A 15,529-nucleotide genomic window follows, 5' to 3' on the forward strand; every position below is an offset into this window, starting at 1 on the left:
CATCTTCCTTTTTCCCTATCATTTTTTCATGACAAACACCCCTGCCAAGTGCCACAAGAAGTAAGTTAGTGCAAGTACCCCAAAACCATATCAAACACCTTCTGCATGTTAACTAAAAACCCTGTTTGGGGCTCTTTCACTAATCTCCATGAGCTCCACTTTTTACCACAACCCCTACTAGTCCCCTTTCACCCCCAGTAACAATGGCAAACCCACAGCTCAATTATTGGATGGGTAAAACCCCACTTTCTCTCTCTGGACAGCTCATTTCTCCCTCTTCTTCTACCTCTCTCTTCCCCTACTGGCCACCCAGGGCATCCAAGGTCATCTCCTACTTCTTTACTCCCTCCTAGAGCTACCAGACACCTTTGGCCGTGACCACGTGCATAGAAAATGGCCATGCCGGCCATTTGGGCGCTCTGGAGCGCGCTACAGTGCGCTCCCGCACTGTAGCCGCCCCCTTCCAACCGCCTCCAGCCACCTCGGGCCTCCCCAGCACGCCCGACGATGCGCCTCGACGTATGCGTCATGCCACGCCTCTGTCCCCCTCCTCCCTCTCCCTCCTCTCGCCCCTGCTCACACGCGCGCTGGCCGCCCGAGCGCGCCAATGGCGCGGCTCACATGCGCGGCGTCTCTGACCCCTCCCCGCTCTCTTCCTTAGCTCCCCTCGGTGTAGTCCACGCCCAGCAACACCACAGACACGGCACCAGCTCCTCTCGAGCCCTGTGGCAACGAGCAGGAGCTCGCCGGCGCACGGGTCCACGGCACCCCACCGTTCTCCTATGTAAGGGCCTCCCCGAGCCCTCCTCTCCTCACCACTCGCTATCCCACTCACCAAAACATCCCCTTGCGCCCCAGTTCCTCTCCAAAGCCGCCCGAGCTCGAGATCGAGCTCGAGCTCCGCCGCTTCGGCTCGCCAGAGTTCGCGAGGTACAGGCCTCCCCCGCTCCTCCCGGTCTGAAACCGCCTCCTCCCACTGATCATTTCCCCTCTCTTCCCCGCCTCGTTTGCAGCCGGAGTCGACCAGAACGACCACCACCCGACGCTCCTCCGCCATGCCTCCTCGTCGCCGGTGAACTAGGCCACCCCGGCGACCACAACCACCACCACCCGAACGGCGACACGACGCTGAGCCCAGCCGTGCCCTGCATCGTCGCCGGTAAGCTCGCTGGCCGTCTGGACTTGGGGTTAGGGATGACAGGCGGGCCCCGCCTGTCAGCCTCTCCCCTCCATCGCCTCCCTCTGTCTCGCTGACGCCTGGGCCCCGCCCGTGCACCAGCACGCTGGGCCGCCTCGCTGGCTGGGCCGCTGCCCTGCGACTGTTCTAGCCCAGCAGGCACAGAGCTCTTTTGCCTTTTTTGTCTTTTTCTGTCACCTTTCCAAATTCCACAGATTTAATTTTTTGTCCAAATAAATTAATTCCAACTCCTAAATTCCTGAAATATTGCAACCTATTTAATGGTGCAACTTTCATTCAAATCCAACAAACTTTTCTCCACTGTAAATATTTTAAATGTGATTTTAAGCATTTAAATATACCTTTGTAAATCAATTTCTTCTATTCTGCTACTCCAAATCCAAAACTAGGAATTTCCACCTTCTTAGTTTTCACCCTAATATTTAACAAAAATAAGTTGACATTTTTCTGTGCACCTTGGTTTTTCTGTTTTACTATTGCCTTATTTTCTCGTTATTTTCTTGCGACGATTAGATCCCGTACTAGACGAAGTTGCTGAAGAAGAAGAAGGAGAAGGATTTGAAGAACTTGAAGACCAAGGCAAGCGGCCCTTTGACCATGTCTATGAAACCCTTTTTATGCATGTCATATGGCACCATATTGTTGTTGCAACGGAATCATGATGAGGTGGTAACCACTTTGATGGTTTGACACCGTACTTCCTCGTTGATACTTGCATTATGCATGACCCTACCTTCTTATGAGGGTTATGCCGGTGGGAGTAGATAGAATGGTAAAGTAGATGCTACGCAAAAAGGGACGGGTATATGCATGGTGAAGGAGACAAAGTATTTTCAAAAGACTTTTCGAAAACCCCGTCGGGTGCCACTTATGCCCGAGGGAGATGATGAGATGGGTAACCACTTGATGACGAAGTGGTGTACCGAGGCAAGTGTGTGTTGTTTTCGAAAACGGATTAGATTTAAGATTTGTCGACTGTCCCAACCTTACATGCGCAACCATTCTACCCTTGTATGGGAAAGGGCATTATTGATTACCTAGGCCGATACTAGCTTGGAGCCCGCATTACTAGTGACGGGGGAGAGTTGGCGCTCTCTCTCGGGACGGGTTCGTGCCAGGTAGGGCGGCCAAGAACATTTAATGGGGCACCGGACACACCGTTGGTACCCCGTGCCAGTATGTGATGAATATGGGAGCGATGCTCCACAATTTTAAGATGTGAAATGTTGGGCACGGGGGTTACTACCAATCGAGTGGACTCTATGTTAGTATCGTCTAGGGAAAGGTAGTGATCGGGTGCTTACCCCGGGTACCGGAGGTACCGCGGGTCGTGGATGAAACGGAAGTTCCTCGGATCTTGTGGGTAAAGTGTGCAACCTCTGCAGAGTGTAAAACTATTCGAATAGCCGTGTCCACGGTCAAGGACAGTTGGGCGGTGCTGCTTAAACTACGTCCAGAGTTTTACAAACCGTGTGTGTGTGTTGATAAAACTACTTGGGTCAAGTCAAGGGACTTGACATGATTGAGTTGGATTGGTGCCCACTCTATTTATGTTGATATCTGTAACCTGTCCTCATGGTTACTTGAATTCTCCTGATGCATGTCTTACAAGTTGTTGAACATGTCATTGCACTCAAAACTAGCTTTCTGCAAAAATTTACCTATATCATGCATTGTTACATCTTGAACCAAAATATGGGTTGCTTGCGAGTACATTCAAAGTACTCATTGGCTTGCCACTGGTTATTTAATTGGCCAGGCATGGAAGAACAGGAGTTCGAAGAAGAGTTCTTTGGAGACGAACATGCGAACTAGGACATTTTCCAGTCAGAATGCCTGTAGGGTTAGGGCAGATAGCATGGGTTCTACTTATCGACGAAGTTTTCCGCTACTTAAGTTTATTTGGTATTCAGCCTTTATGGCTTTATCTATGTAAGACTTGACCATAATGGTCATAATTTGTGTAAGACGGTATGTATGGATGTAAGACTCTTGTTATTCAGCTTCTGTGTGTTCAGTGAGCATTGATCTCTGGGATCACTGTACACGTGCATTCGGTGATCACGACTTACGAGTCGGGGTCCCCACATTACATGGTTAAAAGAAAATAGTGGATATGTAATGGGATAATGAAACGACAAATGGTAAAAGAAAATAAAAGAGGCAATTTAGTAGAAGCAAGTTTATGTGGATAATAGGCCCGAGGGCCATAGGTTCACTAGCGGCATGTATCTTGAAAGAAGGTAATGGCAAGATAGACAAATTACTGTTGGGCAATTGACAAAAAAACAACATTCAAACTATGATCATTCATGGCATAGTCTTGTATAGGCATTACGGTCGCGATAAGTAGACCGTTATCCAACTGCATATAATATTATTAATCCACCCTGAAACCGCTATCCAGCATGCATCTCAAGGAATTAAGTTTACTTGAAACAGAGCAACGCAATAAGCAAGACGACACAGTTAGATAGAAAGAAATCTAGCAATAAGATTAAACCCCATTGTTTTATCCTTAGTGCCAACAATACAATACGTGTCTTGATCCTTACAGACCCGTAGGTCTGTGGTAAACTACTCACGCATCAGCCCATGACCGGCATCACCACTCTAGTTCCATGGCACGTCCGCATTCAGACCGCTAGTCTATCTCTTCCAAGAGACATACAACTGCCACCAAGTTTCACCCAACTGTCAACATAGCCCGGTCTGTCGGGAAACACTAGTCCAAAATCTGTTGTGGTTTCGCTCATGTCACGATTAGCTAACACTTGGTGATGGATTTAGAGCGGCAGCACTCGGCCAGAGACAAGGATTCAGCTAATTCATCCTACGAAACCTCAATCAATTCAGGGGCTAATGATGGGGACACCTACTCAGGGTAGGGTCAAGGACATGATATCCTGGACCCACCTAGGGCCCCACATCATCAACAAGAGGTTCCTGCCACCTTTGAACATTCACTCGGATGTAATCCATCCGCTCGGATGGAGGCAGCTCACTCGGATGCTTTACAGCCAGTCGAGCATGCTCGCCAGTATTCGGACACAGGAGGCGAAAGGGTCGCGCAAGTTATTACATCAGTTACCTGTAACACATGTAATTAACTTCCTCCTTCAACTCCGACGTAGTCATAATGAGGGGTTGTGCACTCTATATAAACCGTCGTCCCCTAGCTCTGAGGCAAGGGTTCACAACCCTATATAATCTAGTCACCAGAGAAAGACAACCTCAAGGGCCCGAGGCATAGGGCTTTTGCCTCTCCGCGAGGGGCCCGAACTCGTAAAATCCGAGTGACACATATGCTGTAGCTAGGATCAAATCTTATTCGTACCCCTAGTATTCATTGTCAGGTTCGTTGCCTCGGCAGATAGTTCCACGTTGAATGACAAAACGCGTTCAAAAAAAACATACGTGGAGAGTTTAAGAATCCGTGTTAAAAATGCCCCAATATCCAACTACCTCATCCACAAACCATCTTCCATTCGACTCTTCCTTTCCTTGCAACCAATCCCACTACGTAGCTAATCATCAGTTGACGGGGAGGCTTTCAATTCACAAACAGCAGTGACATTTCTATTTCTAGTGGCCAGGAACGGAGGCGAAGTGTGGAAGCATCCGCACGCTGCCAACGGCTACTCGAAACAGCTACCGTGTAAAGCCCCATGCGCGCACGCGTCGCACCACCCGTAAACGGCGCATCACACGTGTCCCTCTTGCACACCTATATATTTATCCCACTAGCTATACTCCACCCTTCACCATCTCATCCAGAAATCATCACATTCCATTCCGTTTTTGCTTGCACCAAATCCAATCCCAGCACGTAGATCGACCAAAGCCAATCCATCGAGTGCGACAGCTGCAGCTCCATCTCGACCTCGACCAAGAAGGAGAAGCTAGCTAGCAACAGGCACAGTAGCAATGGCGGGCGTGGGTCGCAACATGGTGGCGCCGCTGCTGGTGCTGAACCTCATCATGTACCTCATCGTCATCGGCTTCGCCAGCTGGAACCTCAACCACTTCATCAAACGGCCTCACCAACCGCCCCGGCGTCGGCGGCAACGGCGCCACCTTCTACTTCCTCGTCTTCGCCATCCTCGCCGGCGTCGTCGGCGCCGCATCCAAGCTCGCCAGCGTGCACCACGTCCGCACCTGGCGCGGCGACAGTCTCGCCACCTCCGCGTCCTCTGCTCTCGTGGCGTGGGCCATCACGGCGCTGGCCTTCGGGCTGGCGTGCAAGGAGATTCACATCGGCGGGTGTAAGACAATAGGCTTTGGGGGAAACCGGCACAACCCTCTAGGGTTGGCCTATCACATATATATATAATGAGGTGGTATACAACGTTACAATATACACATGTAAATACAGTCTAACACCCTCCCTCAATCTTAGCCACTTTCTAATGAATCTAGAAGGGTAAGATTGCGCCTGCAAGTCTCAAACTGTGACAAAGGCAATGGCTTGGTGAAGATGTCAGCAAGTTGATCCTTGGAAGAAATAAACTTGATCTGTAGTTGCTTCTGAGAGACACGTTCACGCACAAAGTGATAGTCAACTTCAATGTGTTTCGTTCGGGCATGGAATACCGGATTTGCAGAAAGGTATGTAGCACCGATGTTATCACACCAAAGAACAGGAGGCTGTGATTGGGGTATACTTAACTCCTGAAGCAAGGACTGTACCCAGATGATCTCTGATGTGGCATTGGCCACAGCCTTATACTCAGCCTCAGTACTGCTACGCGAGACAGTAGCCTGTTTCCGAGCACTCCAGGCAATCAGGTTAGAGCCAAAGAAGACAGCATAACCCCCCGTGGATCGCCTGTCATCCGGATTGCCAGCCCAGTCTGCATCAGAATATGCTGAAAGACAACCAGAGTCAGACGGCCGAATATGCAAACCATGAGCCACCGTGAAACGAATATAGCGCAAAATCCGCTTGACAGCAGACCAATGAGTGTCACGGGGTGACTGCAGATACTGGCAGACTCGGTTAACAGCATAGGAAATGTCTGGTCGCGTGATCGTCAAGTACTGGAGCCCACCAACAATACTCCTGTACTCTGTTGCATCAGAAGTAGAAAGAAGCACACCATCAACAACATTGAGTTTATCAGTGGTAGACATGGGTGTAGTCGTCGGTTTGCACTTAAGCATCCCAGCTCGCTGCAACAAATCCAGAGAGTATTTCTTCTGCGTCATAACAAGGCCAGTAGCACGAGAAGTAACCTCCACACCAAGAAAGTAATGAAGGTTCCCAAGGTCCTTGACCGCAAAATCAGCACCAAGTGAGCGAACAAGCGCAGTAGCAGCCGACTGAGAGGAGCTGACCAAAATGATATCATCTACATAGACCAACAAGTACATAGTAACCTCAGGCCTTTGAAAAAGAAACAATGAGGAGTCAACAGTTGATGATGCAAAACCATGAGCACGAAGAGCCATTGCAAGACGAGCATGCCAAGCACGAGGAGCCTGCTTCAGACCATAAATTGCCTTGGACAAACGACAGAGATGATCAGGGCGATCCGGATCAGAGAAACCCGGAGGCTGGCGCATGTAAACCTCCTCCGCCAAGACACCATGAAGAAAAGCATTTTGAACATCAAGCTGACGAAGAAACCAACCTCGAGTAACAACCAGAGAGAGAAGAAGTCTGATGGTAGTAGGCTTGACCACTGGACTGAAGGTGTCTTCATAGTCAAGTCCAAAACGCTGTCGAAAACCACGAGCAACCAGACGAGCCTTATAGCGCTCAATGGACCCATCAGAATGCCTCTTCACTTTGAAAACCCATTTGGAATTAATGACATTTACCCGTGATTGTGGAGGAACAAGAGTCCATGTCTGATTGCGAAGAAGCGCTTGATACTCCTGCTCCATGGCCTCTCTCCAATGAGGAATGCGCATAGCAGCTTGATACGTGCGTGGCTCAGAGGATGGATCTGCGAGAGCAGCAGACATGCACGCCGCTAACCAAGCAACTGTGCCATCGTGACGTTGCTTAGGCTGAAAAATGCCACTCCGACTGCGCGTATGTGGACGTAGAGCAGCAGCAGGAGCCGGCGGAGGCGAAGGTGACGGAGACGTGACGGTCGCCGGAGATGCAGGAATCACCTCAGGCGAGCTCGGGACAGACGACTCCGGGCTGCATGGCGAAGACTGGCCCGACGACAGGGGCTCAGAGGCCATGGGCGAACCGAGAGTGGGCGAGGCCAGCTCCGGTGACACCGGCCTAGACGGCCTTGGCGAGGCGAGAGCAGGCGAGGCCGGCCCTGGTGAGAAGGGCCCAGACACCCTGGGCGAGGCAGGGGCGGGCGAGGCCAGGCCTGGTGATGACTGCCTCGACGCCCTGGGCGAGACAGGGACCGAGGAGGCCGGCCTAGTCGGCGGGGTTGCAGGGCGCGACGATGGCGAAGGCAGCCCAGAAGCCAGAGGCGACCGGGCCAGGACGTCGATCGGCCGTGCATGAGCACGGAAACCGAGGCCATGCAGGGGCGCCATGTGCTCCTCATGCACAACAGAAGGTGCCGAGGATGAAGGCGATGGCGACGAAGAGGAAGATGACGCTTCCAGAATCTCCAAATGAGCCCCACGACCAGTGCCTGCACCATGGTTAGGCAACAATAGAGGAGAATATGCAACATCATCAAATTGGTCAGGAGCAACAGAGGATGAATGCATGATAGGTGGCTCGGTAGTGGACACAGGGAGTTTGGCAAAGGGAAAAACATGCTCATCAAACACAACATCCCGAGAGATGTAGACACGATTAGTGGGCACATGAAGACATTTGTATCCTTTATGAAGAGAGCTATAACCAAGAAAAACACACTTCTTGAAACGAAACTCAAGCTTACGCTTGTTATATGGACGGAGATGGGGCCAGCAAGCACACCCAAACACCTTGAGAAAGGTGTAGTCCGGTTGTTCATTAAGAAGAACTTCAATGGGAGTCTTCATATTCAAAACACGAGTGGGAGTACGATTGATGAGAAAACATGCAGTGGTGAAAGCATCACTCCAAAAACGAAACGGAACAGATGCATGGGCCAAAAGAGTCAGACCAGCTTCAACAATGTGACGATGCTTACGTTCTACTGAACCATTCTGCTGATGTGTATGTGGACATGCTAAACGGTGAGTGATCCCAAGCGACTGAAAGAAGGAGTTGAGGTTGCGATACTCGCCACCCCAGTCCGACTGAACATGAACAATTTTGTGCTTGAGAAGACGTTCAACATGTTTTTGGAACTGAACAAAAATGTCAAACACATCAGATTTACGTTTGATAAGATAAAGCCAGGTAAAGCGGCTGTAAGCATCAACAAAACTGATATAATAATTATGACCACTAACAAAAGTCTGAGCAGGACCCCATACATCTGAAAACACAAGTTCTAAAGGATGTTTCACCTCACGACTGGACTCCGAAAAAGGAAGTTGATGACTCTTCCCCTGCTGACAAGCATCACACACTGCTACATGTTTATTACTAGACACACTAGGAAGCTCATGACGACGCAAAACATGCCGGACAATAGGTGTGGCCGGGTGACCAAGACGAGCATGCCACTGTGACGGAGATACCCGAACTCCACTAAAGACGCGAGCGACGCCAGGATGCTCCAGACGATAGAGACCTTGGCAGAGCCGCCCACTAAGAAGAATGTCCCTCGTGCCCCGATCCTTAATAAAAAGATCAAAAGGATGAAATTCACAAAGCACATTATTATCACGAGTGAGTTTAGGAACTGAAAGAAGATTACGTGTCACAGATGGAACTCGAAGAACATTGCGAAGTTGAAGACTCCTATTGGCATGTCTAGTGAGAAGTGATGCTTGACCAATATGAGAGATGTGCATACCTGCTCCATTGGCGGTGTGGATCTTGTCGGAGCCATGGTAGGGTTCACGAGTGTGAAGCTTCCCCATCTCACTGGTCAGGTGCTCTGTCGCCCCAGAGTCCATGTACCAGTGGGGATCAATGGAGTAGGACTGAGTGTGTCCCTGTGGCTTCTGCGGCGGCGGGCGATCAGCCATGGCGACCTGACGAGCAAAGTTGCGTGTATCCTTCCCGTCATTGCCGAGACCAAGAAAACCCCGCTGGAAGCACTTGTGACACTTCGAGGCCCAGTGCCCATCGCGACCACAAAGCTGGCACACACGTGGACCGCCAGCCCCTGGTAGCGTCGCAGTAGGAGGAGGGGCCGAGGCGGGTGGTGGTGACTGCCCCGAAGGAGCCCTGGATGAAGCAGAGGAGCGACCACCCTTGATGGCGGCGTTTGCCGAGAGGGCGCCGTTGCCCCTGGATCGGCGCGTCTCGACTCGTTGCTCAGTAAGAAGGAGGCGTGAAAAGACCTCGTGTGCTGGCATGGGCGTGGAGTTGCCCCTCTCATTGATGATCTCGACTAGGGCATCATACTCCTCATCAAGACCATTGACAATAAACGAGTTGAACTCGGAGTCGGTGAGGGGCTGTCCAATGGAGGCCAGCGTGTCGGCGAGACTCTTGACTTTGTTGTAGAACTCAGTGGCGGTGGAGTCAAGCTTCTGACACTCCCCAAGTTGGCGACGGAGCCCAGATACACGAGCCTGCGACTGTGCCGCAAACGAGCGCTCAAGAATAGTCCATGCCTCGTGGGACGTCTTGGCGAAGACAACAAGCCCAGCAACGGCCGGAGAGAGCGACCCCTGGATGGAGGAGAGGTTCGCCTGATCCTGCCCTGTCCAGACACGGTGAGCCGGATTATAGACCGGACCGTGCACGCTGTCAACCAGCGCAGGAGGGCAAGGGAGAGAGCCGTCGACATAGCCAAGCAGATAGTGACTCCCAAGAAGCGGAAGAACCTGCGCGCGCCAGAAGATGTAATTGTCCGACGACAACTTGATGGTGATGAGATGGCCGAAGTGAAACGGCGGCGGCGGCTGCGATCCCATCGAGGAGACTGGCTGAGGTGAGACCACCGTGAAGACAGTCAGAGGGGCAGCCGGCGCGGTGACAGAGGGCGCGATGGCCGCGGTTGACGCCGCGAAGCCTGCCAGCGCGACGTCCTCCGCCACCAGCGGCGCAGTGGCCAAGGGCGCGACAGCCGCGGTTGACGGGGCGGCGGCGGTGTGGGCCACAAGCGCCTGCCCGGGCGAAGTAGCAGCCGGCGGGAGCGCGAAGAGGGAGCCAACGCTCCGTGTCCCGATCGGCGCCTGAAGGGAGGCGGCATCCAGCGGCCTCGAGAGAAGCGCCGCGAGGGAGGCCGGCAGAAAACCGATGGCGGTGGAGCCGGACGCAGGGGCGGACGTCATAGCAGTCGGGCGACGGCGGCGGCGGTGACGGCGGCGGCGACGGCTGCGGTTTAGGGTTTGTAGGCGGAAGCGGACGTAACCTAGCGTGATACCATGTAAGACAATAGGCTTTGGGGGAAACCGGCACAACACTGTAGGGTTGGCCTATCACATATATATATAATGAGGTGGTATACAACGTTACAATATACACATGTAAATACAGTCTAACAGCGGGTACCGTGGGTGGCGCCTCAGGGTGCTGGAGGCGTTCGTCATCATCCTGGCCTTCACGCAGCTGCTGTACGTGCTCGCACTGCACTCTGGCCTCTTCGGCAACCAGTTCGGTGGTAACCATGCTGGTGGGTACGGCGCGGAGCACGGCGGGTATGGCGCCGGCGACCCTCACAGCAAGGGCATGGGCACCGGCGGCGTGGCCAGGGTGTAAGACGTTGATACATCTTGTATGCATACATGGTGTTGGTGCGTGTGTGTGTGTGTGCATGGTTGTAGACATGTACATGTACCTAGTGGGTGTGTTCTTTTTGGTAGGGACGTACATATATCGCTACTGCTTTCTTTCCTTATGTTGTGTCATGTTGGTAGGGATCCATGGATGCTTCAGTTTAGTAGTATGATCAATCAATTTGCTTCTTAAGTTTTGCAGTGATGTCAACTGTGTTATCTTCTCTTTTCTGTTCGATTAATGTGTAATGCAACTAGCGCAGTACGTTCGGTTTGGATAAGTACACATAGATGTGCAGTGCAGTTTGGATGCGTACACGTATGGATGTGCGTGTGAGTGTCACGCTTCATGTGCTGCCTCCACTCGATCCCATTCCAACCAATGTCTGACTTAAAAAGAAGGAACATCTAAACATGGATTTTCTTTTTCAGTTACATCTGCATTATTCTGTTTTTTTAGTTAGATTTTTTTGAACAATCACAGGGGAGAGGTCCATCGTAATATGCAAAAAGCTCAAGGCGAGTTACACCATAGATAGATTACAGCGAAAGGAGAGATACACATGCCAAGACACGACAACCTCCCTCCTAAACCTAAAGACCCAAAGAGTAAAGCCGGAAATAATGTTTCTAAGGGTATGGGGGGAGTTAAATCTAAAGGCCATTATTTCTCAAGTCTTTAAACCTAAAGACCCAAAAAGTAAAGTCAAAAATAATTCTAAGGGTATCGCGGAAATATGGGGTCCTTAAATTTAAAGGCCATTATTTCTGAAGTCTTTAAACCTAGAGACCCAAAGAGTAAAGTCGGAAATAATGTTTCTAAGGGTGCGTTATTTCTGAAGTCTTTAAACCTAGAGACCCAAAGAGTAAAGTCGGAAATAACGTTTCTAAGGGTGCGGAAGACACGAGCATTTCTAGAGTCCCGAAACTATCATCAATAATGTTTCTAAGGGTGCGGAAGACACGAGCATTTCTAGAGTCCCGAAACAATCATAGGATGGCGAGGGCGACTGTGGATCAAAGAGCAGTTCCGAAACTATTATAGGATGGTGAGGGCGACTATGGGTCAAATATTGATGTCGAGGCCATCTAGGATAGGAATATCCCAAACATGATCGATGATGAGAGGTGTTTGAAGGCCCAGCAGAGACCACACCTGAGTCGCGCATGAGAAGAGCAATGCAAGGTCATCGCATCCTTCAATGTAAGACCACACCGTGGGCAAGAAGAGACGGATGTAATGGTCTTACGTAGCAAGTTAGCCATCGTGCTTAGGCGGTCAAGGCACAAAAGCCAACCGAAGATCTTAACCTTGATAGGTGCCTTGGAGCTTCAAATGTATCCGGCGTTGAGGTCAATCTGAACAGGTAGCCATGGTTGAGGAACCTGCCGCCAGCCATGTGACTGCCGGTAACATCCTGCAACAAAGACAAAACGGACGCAAGCTCGAGGGAAGCAACATTGGTTAGGTGATTCCGAAGAGTAGCGAGTAAAGCATTCTGCATGACTTGAGATACCATGACGGAGGGGGAGTTGGAGTGAGAAAAAAAAATATGCCGGTAAGAATCTGCGAGCGAAGTAGGGAGCAGCCATGAGTCGAGCCAGAAAAAGGTAGACGAACCATTATTGATAGGGACAAAGGAGATATTACAAATGGAGTTCAGTTGACCGCTAATGATCTTCCAGAGGAAGGATGGGTTGTGAGGCTTTGTCGTAAAATCGAGAGAGTAGTGTTGGAAGAGCAAGTGAACCCAAGGCAGGTCTGGTTTTTGGAGAAGTTTGAAAGCGAATTTCATAAGGAGGCAGTTGTTTGGAGGGCAAGAGATTTGATGCCCAGACCACAAGCCGCCTTGGGCGTACAAACATTTTTCCAGGCAACGAGGCACTTAGCGCCAGAACAGGTTTCCTCAGCAGCCTAAAAGAAGGATCTACGAATGGCGTCTAGTCTTTTAATGATTTTCTTGGGGATCCTAAAAACAGTTGTGAAGTGGGTGGCTAGGGCGTCAAGCATGGAGGAGATGAGTGTGAGCCTCGCTTCGCATGAGAGAAGTTTGGCAGCCTATCCAGAGAGGTATTTCTACCAATTGCCCAATACTAATTAGTCTACCCACTGTATGCTATTGTTTTGAGAGAGAAGCTTCTAGAGAAAACTATGGCCCCGGGGTCTACATTAATCATATTAGTAAAACCAAATATACCTTGCTATAATTATTTTACTTTTCTTTTGTTTTTCAATTTACTTATCTATCTATACAAGATTTAATCATTGCAAGTAACGAGTTCAAGGGAATTGACGACCCTCTTGCCCATTTGGGTGCAAGTATTTGCTTTTATGTGTGCTGGTGATGTTCACTGGGGTTTGGTTGGTGCTCCTATTGGTTTGATAACCTTGGTTTTCACTGAGGGAAATACTTATTTCTACTGTAATGCTTCACCTTTCTCTTCAGGGGAAATCCCAACGCAACTCACAAGTAGCATTAGTTTCTGGCTATGTGCACTCTAGTTATGTAGAGGTCAGGTGTTGTTCATCATGCTTTTCTCTCCTCTTGATGCCCACAAACAGTGATATGATGGTGCATCCCCTTGTTCCTTCATGGTTTGAACTTGCAAGTCTCCACAGATGATGAGTGTGTTGCAGCCATCACCGAGTCACATCGATGATGAGGATTATCAATGACATCACCTCCTAAAGCTTCACCCTCTCATCTTCCAACATAAAAATCCCATCTCCCTCTCTGCATGAAGCAATCATTAAGTGCTCGATTTAGAATTTGATCTAGTAGGAACGAGAAACAAAAAGGAATGGAGAGAGAAGAGCATATGGGGTTTTGAGAGGACAAGAAAGCAACATGTGGTGGGGAAGAAATCACCACATTTCTAATGTCCCACATCTCAAATACTATTTTTCTTGTATACAAAACAACAATTGTAATCTTCAAAAAAGTTTAGTATGTATACTAATGCCAGCTCAAAATGGAAACATTGAGCAATTCAAATTTATGAAAAAAAAATTGAAAATCTTCAGTTCTACATGTCGTGCAGAGAAAATTCACCGCTTTATCTACAAAAAAGACAATTATATTATTCTGGTCATTATGAAGTCTAAATCCAAAAAAGTGTAATGCATTTTTCCTCTTGTAAGAAAAGAAAAGTGAATAAGAATGATGAATGATTTCAACAAGGTAAGTGAGTTTGTGTGTTACTTACAAATAAAAATAACACCTTTTGAAAGGCCAGATTCACATATTTGGTTGGCATAGTAGTTCAGTTTCATTCGTGGGAGCTTGACTGGATAGCGAGTACTAGAATAAAATATCAAAGGGGAGCTAACTTGTACATGATGGAATTACAACAAGATTCTTTCTTTTTTAGGGTTTGTTCAAACACATGATTTGGGATGCAGTGGCTGCCAAAGATTCTTAGATTCAATAAAAAGGCACAAAACATGTAAACTTTGGAAGTTCAAATTCGATTGATTGGAGGCTTCGAAGAAAATTTGAGAACCAAGAAGAGACACCTAAACATGTAAAATTTGAGATTGTACGGAAGTCATCGTAATCGTCTCATAGTTGTCTGGACATCTCCTACCATTGAACCCACATCACCGAAAAACTGAAATAAATTCAGAATAAATGCGAGCACCAGGATTTGAAGTCTGGTGAACGTGTGTGCGTTTATAAGGGTGAGTGTACACGCGTATATATAAGTGTTTGTGTCTGTACTATGTTAAAAAAAGTTCACGGTAACATATACAGTACAGAACGCGGTGTATAGGAACTCCCAGCGACAAATAGGTAATCCACCGTATACCTGTATATTCTATTTGACGCTCCCAAGGTCAAACGTTGTGGCTTCGCTAAATGCGGTGTATAGGCGGGCCGGACTTTTTCTTTTGTTTTTTAATTTTGGTTTTATTCATCTTAATTTTTGTTTTTATTTTACTTTTTCTTTCTTCATAAATGATTTTTTAAATGTTCAAGATTTCAAGTTCGTTCGAAATTTTAAAAAAATCTATTTTTATTGTAGGAAAATTTGAGATTCCAAAATCTGCTCATGTTATTAAACAATTTTTATTCTTTTTTAAAAAAAGTTCAAGATTCCAAAATTTTCTCATGTCTTCAAAAATAATGTTCACTATATATGGGAAAAATCATCGTGTATAGAAAATTTGTTTAGTGGGCATTTGAAAACAAAAGTTCACCATATATTATTCACATTTAAAATAAAATTTCTCAATTTTTTTGTATTTTATTGCTTTTGTTGCTACTCTCTGATCCATATTACTTATTGTTCAAACAAATGTATCACGTATTTTAGTGCTAGATACATTCGTTTGAGCAACGAGTAATATGGATCGGAAAAAGTAGTTCTTAGCGTGTTGCGCTACCTTTTACTCCCCTAACACCATCAACTCGAGTGTGGCTATTCCCGCACGCTGAAATCCTAAAAGGTCTCGTGTTCGATTCTCCCTCGCAGGCCCAATTTTTGTTTTTTGTTTTACATTTCGAACTGGAATGGGCCAGCCCAATCGGGCTGCGCGTCCAATAGGATCTGGAATACTGGTATTGCTCTTTTTAGGGT

General features: G+C 48.4%; 1 pseudogene; it reads left to right on the top strand.

Annotated features, from left to right (window-relative positions):
* Positions 1-5,104: 5,104 nt before the first annotated feature.
* Positions 5,105-10,931, top strand: LOC119313032 (annotated as a pseudogene).
* The last annotated feature ends 4,598 nt before the right edge of the window (positions 10,932-15,529 follow it).

This window comes from Triticum dicoccoides, chromosome 5B (assembly GCF_002162155.2).
Source record: "Triticum dicoccoides isolate Atlit2015 ecotype Zavitan chromosome 5B, WEW_v2.0, whole genome shotgun sequence".
In the NCBI taxonomy this organism is placed as follows: Eukaryota; Viridiplantae; Streptophyta; class Magnoliopsida; order Poales; family Poaceae; genus Triticum; species Triticum dicoccoides.